At 38.5% G+C, this 17850-nt stretch overlaps 1 pseudogene; it reads left to right on the top strand.

Annotated features, from left to right (window-relative positions):
• The first annotated feature begins 4674 nt into the window (after positions 1–4674).
• On the top strand, positions 4675–5272 carry LOC119000057 (CWF19-like protein 1; annotated as a pseudogene).
• Positions 5273–17850: the final 12578 nt, after the last annotated feature.

The following is a 17850-nucleotide window of genomic DNA, read 5'->3' as shown; positions in this document are numbered from 1 at the left end:
CAGTGTTAAGGTTTCCTTGGGTGCAAGCTTTCCTCACTGTAACAGGGGAAGTTCCAGGCAACCCAGGACAAGGTGGTCACCCTGTCCCTCAAGAATATTTACATTGGACTTGGAAGAGAGGAGTTTCCTTGCTACCTCATTTGAATGCTAAGAATTATTTATGTGTTTATGGAAACAAAATCAGTAGTATGAATAATAGTATTAGGATGAGAAAAGAAGATGTGAATTGTGCTATTAAGAGTTCATTTGGCATGCTGGAATAGTAACTTATTAGATGAAATAATGGAAAGAGATATTTACTGTGCACCTTCTTTTTTGGAAAATTACATTTAGCGTATAAATGTGTAAATTCAATCATCAAAATATGCAATCAATATGCAAAACTCATTACTTGCATATCAAGAGATTGCCTCCTTATGTGGGAGACTAAAGGAAACCAATTTTCTTTATGCTTCTCTTTAGTATCTGATGAGGGACTTCAAGTTATTTAAGCTGAGATTACATTTTAGCATAGTACCAAGTTACTTAAGCTGAGATTACATTTTAGCGTAGTCCAAGGCATAGTACCATAGCTGGCACACATGATACACTGCTTCTAAAGGGAAAACAGATGAATAAATACTGTGATTTTATTTTCAAACACTTTATAGAGCTTTGATGGTTGAAAAGTCACTTCACTTTTTATCAACAAGTAATGCCCATTTTTCTTTGATCTCCAAAAAATACAACACAAGCTTTAGGCAAAGTTTTCAGAAGTTAATATATATGTCAGTTGAAGCAGAGCTTGGAAAATATAAGCCCAAATCTCACCACGTTACTACCATAAATTCAGTACGAACCCCCTTACAAATATGTGATCAGCTAAATGTAGAGACAAAACTCTAAAAGGTTTTCCTATGTCTCAGTCAGTTTCTGCCCTGAAAGCCTCCTGCAAAGGAAGTTAGCAAATAAACTGTTGGGTTTCACAATTATATTCACACAGAGTTTTTCCCTGCTGGCCCACAACTACACTTCTCAGACTTTGGAACAAAATTTAAGGAAAAGTGTCCTTTATTTCTCAAATTGTAGTTTTGCTTTTTGTGATGCAACATTGACTAAAGGAAAGTAATTTAGATTTGGAATCCTCAGGGGTTTTTTTTCTGAATTTTAGTTTCACTAATTATTGGTCTTCAAATGGAGCCAGTGCCTTGACCCTCTGAGCCTGTTTACACACCTGCAAAACCATAATACAATAATATTTGACTTACCCACCTCACAAAGAATGTTTTGAGCAGTCATTATAAGAATGTATAAAAATAATTTGCAAACACTGGTTCAGATTTTTTAGATAGTTCACATATCACCCAAAATATTTTATAGCAATTTCCACTCCTTATAGTGTTTTCATTTCATCTGTTCTTGCTACAGAATAACTATATCTAAGAACAAAGATTTTTTACATTTTTTCCATAAGAACAAAGATTTGATTGTGTGAGCAATTCACATATGTAGCTACAACAGGCAAACTGTGACTGTCCTTAGTGGGGTGGGCCCAACTGTTCCACAGTAGGGTGGACACTGGAGACCTCCAACAATAAGTTCCCACCTTTATTAAGGCAATTACTTCCAAGAGGACAGCTCTGGCTCTGCTGGCAGCGGCAGCTCCAAGGTGACCACTCTGGTCATAACACCTTTAGCAAAGACCCTCTACATAGTTCCCATTTTGCTCCCTAGTGTTCCTAATGCAAAAATGACAAAGCTGAAGCTGTCTTACTCAGGTGCAACATGAGAAGGCAGGGCTCTTTGGAAAAGACAACAATGCTGTGAAAAATAGAAGGCAGGAAATAAAAGAGGAAGGTCAAATATGAGATGGACTAACTCCATGAAAGAAGCCATAGGCAGGAGTCTACAGAGGCTGAGCAGGGCCCCTGAGGCAGGACATTGTGGACATCATTCAACCACAGGCTGCCAGGAATCTAAGATGCCTCAATGGCATGTAACACACACACACGATGTTTCCTAGTTTCTTTTATTATTGCATCCACCTTCAAACATATTTTCCATTAGTATATTATATTTTCATAATAATGGATATTTTTATAATAATGGAACCCAAAGCTGTGTAAGTCCTGCACCCAATTTTGTCTTTTACAAGCTCTTTATGTATCACTAAAGCACTACATTTTTCCTTAATTGACTCATTTTTATGGGTATATTACTTTGATAGACAGTTTTGAGAAATGCTCTCATTAATGCAGGTTTCCTTTTTTAATTAGAACTTTGTTATTGTTGGCAAACTGATGATTTTTCAAGGTCAATGATATATGCTAAGCACCAGCTGCACCAACTCAGATAATTCTTAGCTTACCTCACTGCGCAATTGCCTGAAAGGGTCAATGTAACAAATGTATTTACTTACATTAACATAGTGGTCACATAAATTCCTCAGAGCAGACATCCCACGACTTTAGATAAGTTCCAGAACCTTGACAGATTAATGATATTCTTCTAATGATCATGGGAAACAGAAAAGAACCAACCCAGGCAATTAAACAAAGACATATGTCTCAAGACACAACTGTTCCACCCTCTTTTTGTTATGAATATCACCCACTTGCACAAAGATGAAAGCTTCTATATGTGGCCCTCTAACTGCCTAAGAGAATCTGACTTTCATTTGAGATGTTAGGTTAATACGGTTTTTCCAAACTTCAAAATTAAATCCACCTTTTTTTCTCTTGGCACAACTCTATCCTCAAATGACAGATGATCTACAAAGTTGGAGAAAGTCCTAAGTGTGATTCTCTTGCATTGACTTAAGCAGCAACTTGGAAGTACCAGGCTCACTCTATGAGATTCCCTATGATTAAGCAGAAAATGTATCTACTACTCTTAGTTCTCTCTTTTTTTTTTTGGCAATTGTCTACTATTGTTCTCTTGTTTATTTAGTGCAAGGGAACTACATGGGTGAAGGACAGAGGAAAAAGAAGCTATCCTAACACATACAGTTTGAGGTTCAGCTTAGAATTCTAAGCTCTTTTATTTAGGATAAACTTAAAACTAATTAAATTATTCCTACTTTAAACTCTTAAAAATCTATGATACTATAAATAGCTATGATACTCAACAGTAAGAAGGAAGAAAATAATTTTTGTCTCTTCAAAAAATGAGCTAGGTCTTGGGTTTCATTATATATTTTTTCATCTATATATCTTGGGCATAGAACATTTATATAGCTATTTGCTAATAAAATTAGTACTCTAAGTCTATATTGGATATTTTTAACTTTCTTGAATAAAAAAGAACTGTCATCTGGAATTCAAAACTCACTCTAAATTAAATTTCTATACTAGGTCAGTTGCTTAGAAAATATCTGTGAGATTACCATGATTGAATCAGGTTCAATCAGGAAGAGAACCCACACCAAGCAGTTCAACAGAGGCCACAAGTTGCGAAGGAATAGGAAAAGCTAAAAGACAATCAAGGAATAGGGAGGGCACCCAAAGTATTGCATCGATACCCAGATATCAGTATCAGCCAAAAGCTATTCTGGACTGGAGAGACAAACGAGATGATATTTCCAGAGGCCCAAGAATACAGAACATCCAGACAGAAGCTGGAAGCACTGAGTAGCAGCCTCTCATGGAAGCAGGGTCATGGCAGGAACCTGCCCAACAGAAACTGGGGCCACAGGCAGAAGGTCTGTCACAGACACAGGCAATTATGGAGGCTCAATCCACACTAGAAATGCAGCACAAACCCATGAGATAAGATGAAGAAGTAGCCTGGCTTTCTTCTCAGAGTCCTCCAGTTTCCCAATTTTGTCTCCCATTAGCCATATCTATCCAGAGAAAAATAATTGGCAAATGGTGTGTGAAAAATCAAGTTTGCAGAAATCAGGGCCCTAAGGCACCGAGCAGAAGAATAACAAATGCATCTTTTCTCAGAGTTACATGGTTATGACTTGGGGGAATTTGAGAACATACAGAATCATGGACTAAGAAAGAAGTGAGAACTGTAGAGTTGAAAAGTTCTGTAGTGATTTTAACAGTAACATTGTAACAGACAAGAATATTTACATTATTAGTGTTTAAGTTTCGCAGCAAAGAACAAAAGTCTTAGGAATGTTTAAAATGTCTGTGAGCTCTCAAATCAGTGGGAAATCTTGCTTGTGAAACTGTTCCCAAATATTTGTAATAGCAATCATGTATTGAAATCTTCTTATGTGTCAGGCACCATGTTTTACATGCATTTTCTTATTTAATCCTCACAAAAGTACTATGAAGTAGATAATATCATCTTCATTTTGTAGATAAAGAGACGAAGACTAAAAGAGATGAAACCATTTTACGAGGTCACAGTGGTGGCAAACGAGAGAGTCACTATTTAAACTTACGTTTCCTGATCTCCAAACTCTGTCATTGATCACCATGCAATTCTACCCCAGTGAGTTCTGGCCAAATGAGACGTCACTCTGTGTTATTCATAACTGCCTTTCTGGAGCAGATGGCTCTCTCCCACTTCCACAAGGCTGGTTCACAATAATGGTGGTTAAAATTAAACAGATATTTTATATCCAACCCACATATAGAAGATGAAATCATTTCTGCTCATATGACCAATGATTTTTTAAAGGCTACCTGTACATTTTTATTCTCTCTTTAATGCCCTGTAACTACTCTGTTGTTTTGTAAGATGGCAAAGGGGATGTGTACATTGAGGCAGGGAAGGAAAGATTCACCTATGGACAGAGATAGCAAGTCTTCTGTCCACCCGAGGCAGCCTCACCAACCTCACCAACCTCACCAACCTCCTCAGCCTCCAGGACCTTGCTGATTTTGACTTGCCAGCCCCGAAGTGGGAAAGCACTTGGAAGCCAATGTTGCTGCTCACAGTTACATTGACCTGTCCAAAGGAGGCTAACCTAATAACCATGTCCTCCTCCCACCCACTGGGCACAACCAGCCCATGGGGGAAGAGGTGGAGAAGTCTAAGGCTACCCTAAGGCAGTTCCTTAAGAGTTAAGGGAAATGGTGTGTTCTGTTTTAGAGAAATTTTAGGAGCCATCACCTTCAATTACAAGTCATTTCTGTGCCACTCAGCTGCTGCAGTACTGATGATGTTAAAGGAGCCATTGTTACCCAGGCTCAGGACAACAGAGAGAAACGTTGGAAGAGAGGTACTGGCCAGTGAGGCCATTCTTACTATTGCTGAGTGGAGGCAGGGGAGGCTCGTTGAGGAAGAGGAGACCCTGGAGAGATTCCAGCCCTTTGACTTTACTCTGGATGACTAAGGGAAAGGAAAGGCGCTTAATGAACCAGGAAAGGCTACTACGTTCACAAGAAGTAGTAGCAGTCTGATTTCAAAGAAACTGCAGTCTTCCATGGAGACTATTTCCCTGCCTCTTTTTTGTGCATTCCCATCGAACCACTTGCAGCAAGAGCCTAAGATCAACCTTTTGGGAGAAGTTACATTCTAGGATGAAAATTCTAGTTAAAAACATGCCTATTCTCCAGCTCCAAGTACAGCTTGTACTTGTCAACTTTTTGAAAAACATCTAAACTATCATATAAAATGCAAATGATTTTCCATTAAAAAAATAATAATATGTGATGAGTAGGTGGCAACATGAATTCTGATATTTTTATTTTAGACTAAATTTGAAAGGCATCTGGTTGGATATTTAAGCCTAAAGAGCTTAATTAATTGATTATTAACTTCTGATACACTATGTAGTGTATATGTATTCTGTGTGTGCTTGCTTAGTAAGAAAAAATGTAGCATGTTTTTCCAGAATTCCTTCTCAAAACTTCATAAGCCGATGGCATTATAGAGCTTCATTTTTAATAGATATTAATATTCAGAACTACATACTTAATTTAAGCCTGTGCATTCCTATGCAATGATATCCAGGTTACACGGGGCCCGTTTCACAAAGACATGTCCTTCAAAACAGAGTAAAAGGAGGAGCGTCATTCTTCAGTTGCGTCCATCATGAAAATGTGTTTTCTACTTGTGGAGCCAGCATGGCATGCGGGAAAGGGCGCTCGTCAGGAATTCGGACGTATCACCCGGGCTCCATCTTCACTCTGTAACCTTGAACGTGTTACTCAGCTTCACTTCTTCACAGTCGTTTCTTTATAGTGTGAGGCAATTACTTCCTGCTTTTCCTACCTCAAATATGTGTGAGATAGAAAAATGTAAAATAAGATGGTTAATTGTCAATGCCCTTTGCCAGTGCTGTACAAATTTAAGTTACTACAAACATGTTTCTGAGTCCCTGTGTGCTGGTGTAGATATATGTGCACATACCCTGTAAATGCTTTCATTCACACACTCACACACACAGGCCTGAGAACTAAATGCCATGCCATGTCTATCATGCACACTTTTATATATTAGGATAAATAGATCATGAGAGGCGTTGAAAGGTGGGAAGGGAAGACCCGCGGGTTTGAAAGACTGGAGCGATTGCCCGGGCCTCTGTCTTACTGGTAACCTCTGCTGTGCGTTAAATGAAGTGTAGAGGAGAGAGAGCAGTGTGTCATTTTCTGCTACAAAGGCATAGGTGGCAGAAAATCAAATTAAGTCATCAAATTGTATTATGTTTTGGTAAGGGTTTTCCTCAGTAAGATTGAAAGTAAAGAACGCTTCCATCTTATCTTCATTTAGAAGAATATAGGTTTGTACTTTCTCAGATAAGTTATAAAAAGATCTTTCCCATGTTTGACATCAACATGTTCGAAAAAGAATGAGAAATGTAAAAATTATCATAAAGAGCAGAACTGCATTCACTATAATTTTAAATAATGTTTTGCTATCTAGGATAATTCTATTGCTAAAAATTGGGCAAATGTGAAATTTTTGATTTGAGGGATTTAATTCCAGACAATTTACTTTCCTTTTTTATCCAATGCAAAAGCTTAAAATGCCATATATTCTGTGGTTAATTATTGGACCATCTTTTCTGTAGCTGTGGCAGAACAACTTTGTCACTATTAATTTTGCTTATTTCCTAGGTTTTCTCTTTTTAAATGTGCCAATGATCAGCCTTTCTGATTTTCTTTACTGCAGGACCTACCTTAAGGAATACTCTGATCTACTCATTTCTGTGTTGTTCTTAATTTTATTCTTGACTTTCTAAAGTTTTTTAGTTATTTTTTTCTACATCCTGCAATAAAATGAGTCACACGTCAAGTAAGGGGCATAGTACGAGAAGAAAACTGTATGTGAGTACACTTAAAATTTTAGAATTCAGAACATCTTTTATGCATAATAGAGAAACATAGCTAAATAAATTTGGCTATGTGAAAATAATAGCTACTGATTGAGAAATGCTGATTATCATCTTTTATTCTGGTGTGTTTCCTAAGGCAGCAGAGGTTTGCATTTGTCTTTTGTAATCAATTTGAATTTATATTACAAGTATAAGCTGACAAGGTTGTGTGCAGAATAACAGGACGTATTTGGTGCTGATGCTGGGTTTCTAGACAGTGGGGCAGAGAGGGTATAAGGGTCGGCAGGGTGACTTAGTCTCAGATGACCAGGACACCTGGCGTGAAGCACGGGTGAGCCACTGTTTGTTCTCAAGTACAGGTCTGTCCTCTACTTAGTAGATAAAGGTGTTCTACTTTATCTACCTTATCTACTTCATTAGTAGATAAAGGTGTTCACAGATCATCCAATAATTTTTCAATTTTATTTCTTAATTTTTATCATTTTTATATCTTCATAGATATTCATGTGGACAGAATGATAACTAAAGTATATATTCAAACACAAATTACATATGAGAGAGTAAAATATCCTTTGAGAATGCAGAATTCCAGTTATTAAGATGTTGAGGTAATTGCTTAAGTTCAAAATAAAGTGGGACATTAAAGCCTGCGTATTTGTTATCTACTGTGGTATTCAAAGGAATAAAACTGAGGCCAGAACAACACTTATTTGTTTTGTGATTTGGGCTGCACTTCATTGGGTAGTTTTTCTGCTAATCTCACCTGGAGTCACTCATGCAGCTGCTGGCACTGAGATCTCTTCTGGGAATGGATGGTTCCAAAGGCTTTACTCATGTGTCTAGTTTGATCCAGGACAGCCTCTCAAGGCTCCTGAAATACCGTAAAATAGAATATCCCGGATCAGTGAAGAGCACGCTGGGAAATACCAGGCAGCCATTAAGAGTGTTCTCTCTGCATGCTAATCATTGACTGTGATGAAAAAATAAGTAGTATCTTCAATCCTCTATGTCATGATTTATGTTTATGACTCAACGATATTGACAAAATTAATTAAAGCACATGATAAGATAGAAATATTTTAACAAAACTACTCACATATTTAAGAGTATTTGCAAGGTACAAAATTCGTATCTTTGCAACTAGTTGAACTCGTGCCAAAAAATTTTAAATGTTACATTAAAATGTGGGAGTGATTCAGTTTAGTTTTGTAAGTTTTAATTAGGGTTTCAAAATTATTTTAGGGGAAATGCAAGCAGAATGTATAAAAAACACTGAGGAAGATGATCATATCTTTTGACCAAACAATTGCATTGTGTGCAAAATGCTTCGTGCCTGAGGAGACGATAGGTCAAGATATTCATTACAGCACTGTTTGTGACGGCAAAAAATGAAATCAAATATTTACCAAGGGAGTAGTGAATAAATAAATGTTGAAATTTCAGACAAACAAGAAAATAGGTAGTGGTGAAAATAAATGATTTAGGGCAATGCTACTCAAAGTGCATTCTGTAGACCAGGGCCAGGTGGCCACATATTTGTTACCCATATGTGTCAAGATGAGCAGTGAAACTGAGACCAACTTTTAGAAACTTCTATAGCAACTCGAAGTATTTTTTTCCTATTAAATGAAATAATTAAAAAGTGGTGCTTGTGACTCAGGCACTGACCAGCAGTGCCCGCTGCGTCATGGATGAGACATGAGACAAATTCACACGTACTACCAAGTCCTGTGGGGGAAAAGGGCTGGCAAGGTACTCCCTCAAGAGGGGAGAGCCTCAGAACGGCCTCGCCACCCTCTCAAGGGGAGAGCGGCTTGGAGAGGCCAGGGAACTCTCTCACCAGGGGAGAGAGAGAGCCCAACCTTTGCCTAGTCAGGCTTTTATTGAGATTTTTGCACAGGAGTTCAGGTACAGCTTATTAATCACTGTCAGGCAGTAAACAGTAGATAGTATACAAAGAACCATTAGGGCTTCTTCTAAATCAGGGTCTGTCAGCTGAAAGCCTACAGAACTTTGGGAACATAAACTCTTTTTCTGCTCAGGCCCTTATCATTTAACTAAAAGTATTCTTAAACAAAGCAGGTCTCACAGGGTTTCACAGATTCCTTCTCAGGCCTAATTACCCAGGGATCCCACCATTCCCAGCACAAGGCGGCACCACCCTCTGTCATTGTTTCTAGGCTTAAGTCAGGCAGAGGAGGCAGATAACCAAGGAATTCTCGGATACTTCTCGCAGACAGACTGGGGACTCAGGCTATGTCAAAGCTGAGGCGGGGGGGGGGGGGGGGGGGGGGGGCACACCCCCCTNGGGGCGTCTATCACCCCTTTCCCCATAGCCCTCCAAGTCCTCCCCTGAGTCCTCCATGTGATCATGCTTGGCTTAGGTCATCCTCTCCTTGGAGAATCTTACCCATCATTGGCTAACTGATGAAGCATTGGAGGCCAGTTATGGAAAAAGCAGAAGCTGTGCTCCTGCCAAGGAGATAAGCTTTGTCTCCTTAGTGGCTTATGGTCCAAAGGTGGCTCACTCAGCCTTAGCCATGGGGGGTTTCAGCTCCTGAAACCAGGCAGGGTGGTCCCCAACATGCCATGCATAGTACATCTTTGTTTTTCATATTTTGCTAAAAACCCATTTTTGTTGTATTTTAATTTGACATTTGTTTCATGATAAACTTAAAGTTTTAAGAAAGTGAGCTTTAGGTAAGGAAGCATATATATCAAATGTATACTATTGAGCGAAGAGAAAACTTAAAAATTATATGTTCAGTGTGTTACCAATAGTTTTATAAATATACATATGGTAAAATACAGACTAGATAGATAATAAAATCAAATAGTAAAATACATTCGACTATATACTAAAAACTGTGAGTATGTACTAACGAGCTATGTATGAGAGTGATGTACACGGCCTCTGAGTCCAGGTCCCCTCTGCGAAGTAGGGCAGAGGAGAGAACAGACTCATAGAGAGGTAGGGGCTTCAACTGCATCTGCAGTGTTTTGTTTTTTTTTAAAAAGATATATATCTAAAACAAGCATGTCAAAACTTTTTTTAAGCTTGCTTGGGGGTATGTGAATATTCATCATATGATTCTCTATCTTTTCTTATATTTGTAATATCTTGTAATAAAATACATAAAAATAAGTCAAACTTTTTAATGCAATGTAAATTACTGATTGTTGGAAATTTTCCATAAGGAAAAAATAAGAGATCTAAGAGAAGATCACAGCTTTTCTAAAGTGTCTTGACAACTTTAAAGGATTAGGTGTCTTTCTAAAGTCATTTACTGACCGTCACTTGTGTATGAACTGTGCAAGGTATTCGAAATAAGGAAAACTATGTGTTGAGAATAAAGAAGAGACTATTGGGAGGAAACCTGAGACTAAATCAAGGGCCTGTTAAGCCAGATGCCTTGATATATATCCCAAAACAAAACTGGATCTCTATACCTAAGATGGACAGGATTTTACCTCGAAAAGGGCAAGATTCTCATTGTTAATGCTTCATTTCCCCACATTATCATTATCCCATATTATACTTGCTGGTGTCACCTGGTGGACTGACATCTCTAAAAACACACTGTCTCAGGTTCGTAAGAGAGAAAGTTTCTAACAATAGGTGGTGGGCAGATGTTTTTGCTTACCTGTCTTTTTTTCTCCTTTTCTTTCTTTCTTTTCTCTCTCTCTTTCTCTTTCTTTTTAATTCAGGAACTGGGCAAGCGTGGTGTTTATGCTCTGGCTGAACAGTGCAGGCCGGCTGCCTCCACAGCAGCCTCAAAACAAGCGGATTTCCTTTATGTGTCTGAAATCACCAGACGTCAGCCAGGGGGCTGCTGGGTTGACAGCAGCTCCAGACTGCTGGGCCGCCATATTACAGAGGACTGGCAACATTGCTTCAGAAACAGTGTCTTCCTGTCTGGTTTCATTACACCAAAGGTGAAGTAAAAGGGAGCTTGACCTCCTTCAGAGGATGCTTCCTTTCACCTGTAAGACGTCTATTGTTATGAAATGAAAATGCTATCGCTGGAGAGATGTAAAAAGCAAAGTGAAGCTGGGCAGCTCGTAAACCACCTAACAGAACACATGTGATTTAACAGTAGTAAGGTCAAGGTTTCACTGAGGTTGCGTTTAAAATAATTTGACGTTCATTACGTGGTACTACAAAGGAGAGATGCTTTCGTGTGTCACTGAGCAATGAGGACGTAAGAACAGCAGTAAACATTCTTCATTATGGCTCTGTCTCTCCATGCACTTGTCACTTTAGATATCCTTTGTCAGAAGCTCCAGCAACTAAGAAGGCTGATTTCACAGGGACAGAGCTTTGTGTTAGCGAAGCACGACCGAGCACAAAGGCTTCAGAGGCTGTTCTAAGATAGAAGAGCCTGTTCAATGGTCTGAGATTCCTCTTGTCTTAATTTACAGCCTAAATTAAAACCCACTGTTTGTCAGAGCCAGTATCCAACCAGCAAATAATCCTGAGGAAAAGAAAGATATTTTCTTGGATCATTTGCATAGATTTAAATCTTTACCTTGCAGAATTTCTCAGAGGCGATTTAGAGTTGTTTTTCAGACCTGAAGAGAAAATCAGAGCCTTTTTACTGAGAAAAAGAAAATGATATATGCTTTAGATAAAAGTTTTTATTTACTTGTGTGACATTCTCTTTTCTCCTCATCCATGGTTAAGACCCAAAAGCTGAGGTTAAAAACCCAGCCTAAGAACAGCATTCAAATCAATTGTTTTGAACCTGTTTTTATAACAGCATGTGTTCAAAGAACCTCCAACTTTCCTGACTAACTTCCCACCACTTACGTGTTGATGTTAAAGCAGAAATGCAGGAGCAGGGGAGAGTTTCAAGGACTGGCCCGTCCATAGGCACACCTTCACTCGTCCCCCGGCGGGCCCTGCGTGGCTGTTCAGAGCAGTCTGTACGCATACTCTCCAGATGCAGACATAGAGCAAATCACTGACTCCGCCTGTACCTCTTTTGTTCATCAATAAAGTGGGAAGTAACAGAGTACCTACCTCACCATTCTAAAGAGTGAAGGTTTTAACGTGCCAATCCACAGTGGCCCGCTATACGCAACATACATATGTTAGCTACTGTGTAATTTAATTAGTCCATTGCTCCAGTTAAAGCAGCATTTTTACAACAATGGTGTCAGCTAGAGAAGCTCACACAATGACAGAGATAAATAGTGTGTAAATATTACATGTCTATGTGCATTTCAATAGAGAAACATAGATTGCGTATTTTAAAACAGAAGGGAAGTGCCACAAAATACTGAGTATTTATCTCTGGGTGCTGTGATTTTTTCTCCTATTTTCCAGTTTCTAAAATAATTTATTTTATTTTTCAAAATATATTTTTATAATAAAGTAGAATTTCCTGAGGAAATAAATGATAATGAAGAAGTTAAAGTTCTAATTTGGGCGCATTGTTCCCTAAGACAGCTTCGTGCCTTGCCTCCTCTTAGCAAACTGGACTCTGGTCTCTCTTTGCTATTCCCTTAGTGACGGACAACTGTCATTTTCTGTATCTGAACTTGATCCCTCTAGGAAGAACATTCCAGCTACTTCTAAAATCAAAGTCTGTTCAGAACAGCTCCAGTGGATTTCCCATTTAGTGAAAGTGTTTGGGTTTGTTCTTTATTTCTACATTAATTAGAAACACCTAGAAAAGTAAATGTGAATACCAGAGATTAGTGATTGTTATGCAGGCAGAGTGTTCACTCTGTCTATGAGGAACTGAGGTGCCAGATATACAGGGACCTAAATAAGGAGATAGAAAATTCAGTTTTTCTTCAGAACCACCAGAGGTCTTTTTTAAAACATGAGTCCTTGGGCCCTTCTCTAATCTTATTGAATGAAAAACTCTCAAGAAGGAAATAAGGAGGAATAAAGAAAGACCTTCATTTCTTAATTTCACGATTAATACTAGCGATACTAGCGAAGGGGCAGCTATGTAAACGGTTACTGTTTGGGATCAGAAGAAAGTGTCAGTTTGAACTTTAATAATTGTATGTAGCTCTATTTATATCTTTTATGTTATGTACTAAAACACACATATACTGTCTGTATACATGTTCCATATTTTTGATATATTTTAGATCTACATTATCAGTTCATCACGTTGAATAACTGAGGATGTTCACAATTGTTGGGAGGTAAAATAATTCTCACTTGAAATATTACCGTAAGTCCATTTATTTGGTCCAATATTTGGGTGGTAAGTCCTTTACAATTTCCCTTCGAAGATGTAAGCCTATTGGGTTTTAGTAACAGAAATGCGGAGAATTTTCTGACAGGATGCTCTGTACTTCTGGCTCTTGCCATTAGACCGAGTCTGATGTTGAAAGGGGCGTGAAGGTGTTCAGGGGAAGTGGTAGGGACTCCTGAATAAGGGATTAGGCTTCAGGGTCTTGTGAAGAGCAAGTGAATGTTCAGTTATTTCTATGTGAATGGTTCGGCTACTTTTTCCAGTCCACCTATAATAGCAAAGTGTTATAAAAATACACTCTGATCCGAATTTACTGAATTTAGGTGTTTCGATTTCAGCTGAAAGGTTCTTTTTTAATCAAGTTGTAGATACCAGGGTTACTTCAAGAGTGGGCAGTATAGTAATGAGAAAGTTCCATATATTTTTCCAAACTCCTCCAAAATAAATAAACCTTTTGATTTTTCTACTTAAATTATATAAATTCTATGGGTCTTGGGAAATAAACAATAAAAAAGAAAGCAATTTTTTTCACTAAAGGAGAGAAATATGATAGAAATAGAAAGTAGTCATTTCCCACATTCACTTTTTAGCCTAGGAATGATGTGGCCAGGCAGGTGACTCACTGGGCCGCATGTCCCCTCACCTTAGGACTTAAGCATCACCAGTCCTTGTGACTTAAATGACAAGTATTTGTTTGCTGTTTTCATACTAAAAAGTCATATTCATTAAACTAAAGAGAAGAGTCTTGAAAGGGTTTATCATCCACCCCCAACCCCCAAAAGTCCCCGATACTTAGGTAGAAATGGCTCTTTAAGCCAAATTTTCCAAGATTTAAATTTTAACATTCAACTTTTTAAATAACCTATTGGTATACCACCCAATGCCACATTCTCCAAGTTAAAATGCCAAAATTCCAAATGAAGAAGTCACCTTAGAAAGATTAATGGTGATCCACAGTGCCGTGGTGTGCCGGTTTTGATTGCTGTATCTTAAAAGTGCTTCTAAGATATAAGTTTAGTTTTTAATTACAAGATAGTTTACCATCTCACTAAGGAGAAGATTTTCCCATATGGTGAACCAGGTTTGATAAAATTCCAGGTTAATCATGGAAAAAACCCTAGTCTGAATGCAAAGATATTTTGAGTGAAGAAGAGACCGATTTGGTAAATCTTACTTGAGAACTCTTCGGAGTCTGAGGACCTTGGGAGAAAGCAGCAGAATTCATTGTAATTTCTTTCCAAGTCACTTTCACTGGAGGATAAGTGACCATCCAGGCTGGGAGAGACCATAAAGGGAGTCCTAATAGTATCAAGGGAAACTAATGAAGGAGCAGATCAAAGGAAGTAACATATTTCTTTCCTTGATAAAAAGCTATTACTTTTCAAAGTTGTCCCAAACCAAAGTCCTCTTATCTTTCAATTTATTTAGTATTCTTTCTAATACCATGCACTCAATGAATTCTTACCAATTCAGAAAAAAAACATATTTAATTAGTCAGCCAAACAAATGAAAATTTCATTTGAAGTTAAAATATTTTTTAAACATTTGCTTTAGCCCCATAATGCAATGCCCAAAGCGCCTTCAGATTTTTATTCTTAAGTGAGTTTTCAAATTCAATTACATTCTCTGGCTTCAAAGATACTTAAGAAATATTCTGGGCCAAAGATATTTCAGTTACATTTAAGCCCTCTGGGGAACGCCCCTCCGAAAAACATCAGGTCATTTATTCTTCTAACTCATAAATGTCAATGCAAACATCCCCTGAAGGTTCATTTATCATATACAGGTTGAGTGAACCTATGATTGGAAGTAGAATTAATAGAAATAACTTCTGAATACGTTCCATATTTTTGCACGCCCTGTAGTCTTCAGTATCAGTTTTCGTTTGCTATTCCAGAGCTGGAATTTATTAAAGTATATTAGGGATAGGACTGAGGTTCATATTTCAAATATCTCTGCCAGTCTCCCATGCAAAAGCAAAAAAACAAGTGTTCATTGACACTGATAATTCCCACTACTGCTGACAAGTTTCACTGTTTTTTTCTTCTATTTCCCAGCTGAGAAAATATTTGCTGTGGAACATCTGGCTAAGGAATGTTAAAAGTCCGAAAGGCCTGGGGTATCATCTGAAGTGGATTTTTAAAAGTAAAGTAACATGGAGTATTAAGCAGCTTCTCGGAAATGGGTTTTGGAGAAAATGCCCCATGACATTTCATGAAAGTCAGAATATCCTGAAAATGGAAGGGCAGAATGAAACACTTTGATCAGTATGGTGAGTTTATTGTGGTGTGGACATGGAAATGTACCACCATAGGAGGTTCAGCTTAGAGCCGTAGAACTCACTGACCACCACAGCCCACAGATCTAGACGGCAACGTGCCTGGCTGGTGTTGACAGTGGTATCATCATCTACGCACACCTGTGCCAGGCAGGGAACAAACACCTAAAGCTCTCAGACTAGGATGAGAATGCTCTTTCCCACCTGTGTTAGCACTTCACTTGGGAACCAGCAGGCAAGTACATAATGTTTTTTCTTAGTACTTATTGAATCATCTGCTCAAGCACTTGACCATCCAGGGTTGAGTTCAATGAATTTTTGTGCTGAAAATATGTGTGTAGGTGGAAGGAGTGGTTGTGAGTACAATTCAGCATTGGGAGAACTTGTGCCAACTTAAAAAGTGAATCTGTATGTTTGTGCAAATTTGTACAAACAAACCTCCACACACTTAATATCTATTGACTTACTCTAAAACTCCACCTCCAGCCATTCAACAGCACAGACTGAATAAATACCTAAAACCTCACTTCTACGTGCTTTATATCCACCAAGCGGCCATATGGTTTTGCATCTACTTATACATTTCACTGCAAAATCTTTGCATTGGTTCTATGCATGTGTTTCAGAAAGACATAGCAAAAAAAAATGCTACTCACTTTGCACAGCTGAGAATTACACATACAGTAAAGTGAACTCTGCAAAAATAAGGATCATATCCCAGTCATCTTGGCATCCCCAAAACCTGGCAATGAAAATATTCATTGTCTGAATTAAAATGTGTTCATTAGAATTTTAGATCTGAAACAGGCAGAGAGATTTTTTTTTCCAAACTTCTCATCTGGCAGAGGAAGAAACTGTGATAGGAAGGGGGTTATTTTTCTAAAATTATACCAATAAGTAGCAGAGTCAGAGTCCTTACCTCTTTCTGCCACGTTGTAGATTCCCTTATGATGTTGTAGATTCCCTTATGACCATCGCCGTGATATTGTTTGTGGAATGGGGAATGGTTTTGTTTCATTTCCTATTTGTTTAATTTCCTATTAATTCCTGAAATTGTTCAATTCCTCTGTGGTGCACTTAGTAGGACATTTTTTTAAACCCTAAAGTGCTAGTATGGAGACAGAGCATGAGAGGCATGTTGGAAAACTGAGGCCAACACAAGGGCTGAGGTCCCGTGGTGAGCTGTGGACAGCTCAGCCCTGACAACAGTCCCCAAGGGTCCTTCCTCAGACCAGGCACATACATTCCCTTCTCCCTCTCTTATTTTCTTTCTCTCATTCTTTTTTTCCTCGTAATAGTTGGACAAACACGGTTATTATCATGACCAGCAGAAATAATTCTTCCAGAAACTTTCAGTCCAATACCCATTACATTAAATAGGAATTTTTTACTTTCTCTTGAGAGATGACCATTTCTATCAGAATGGTGATCATTTTTTTTCATTTACTTCTTGCTAAAGTGCATTTTGTGGGGGAGGAAGAGTGGCTGGGTGATTTTTCTTTTTAATTTTGTAGGGGCAGAAAATAAAAGTTCTCCCATTCTGCTTAGTCATTCGGATTGGGTTGGGAGCTCTTCTAGGGGAGCACAGAGGTGCAGGCAACTGCCTTGGGAGCCCAGGCTGGGTCTGGGCTGCCCTTTCCCTGGGGGTCCTGTGGATTCACAGCCAAGCAGCAGAACAACTGCGGGGGGATCCAGTGCCTGTTTTACTGAGAGCTTCAACTCCTAGATCTGGTTTTCCCTGGTGAGTCTGCTTGAAATCCTGCATTCCCACACATGGGCTCACATTTTCTCATTTTCAAAACGAACAAAGAATGGACTGTTATTAACAGAACCAAAGAACTGGGAACAATGGTAGCCTCAGCCATGTAATAAAACCAAAAACAAATAAGCAGAGACCCCAGTCTGTGGGAGGAGCGTCAGTAACACCAGTAGATGACAGCCTTCCAGTCCCTAGAGTCTTGTATTATTCAGACACCTCCTTGAACTATAATAAATTAGTTTGACAAATTATTCCTCTCTCCTGACTTGTATCCATTATAAACCTCTCTGAGAGGGCTTTTAGTAAAGGAATCTTTGTCTGCAAGTGTCATGCTGAAGGCATCTGTTTAACAGATTCATTTAAGGGTCTGTGAAGGCTG

Source organism: Sturnira hondurensis, unplaced genomic scaffold, assembly GCF_014824575.4.
Source record: "Sturnira hondurensis isolate 20B ecotype Veracruz unplaced genomic scaffold, ASM1482457v3 Scaffold0015596, whole genome shotgun sequence".
NCBI classification, from domain to species: Eukaryota; Metazoa; Chordata; class Mammalia; order Chiroptera; family Phyllostomidae; genus Sturnira; species Sturnira hondurensis.
The sequence above is the reverse complement of the archived record's forward strand: the minus strand, read 5'-3'. Positions and strand labels throughout refer to the sequence as shown.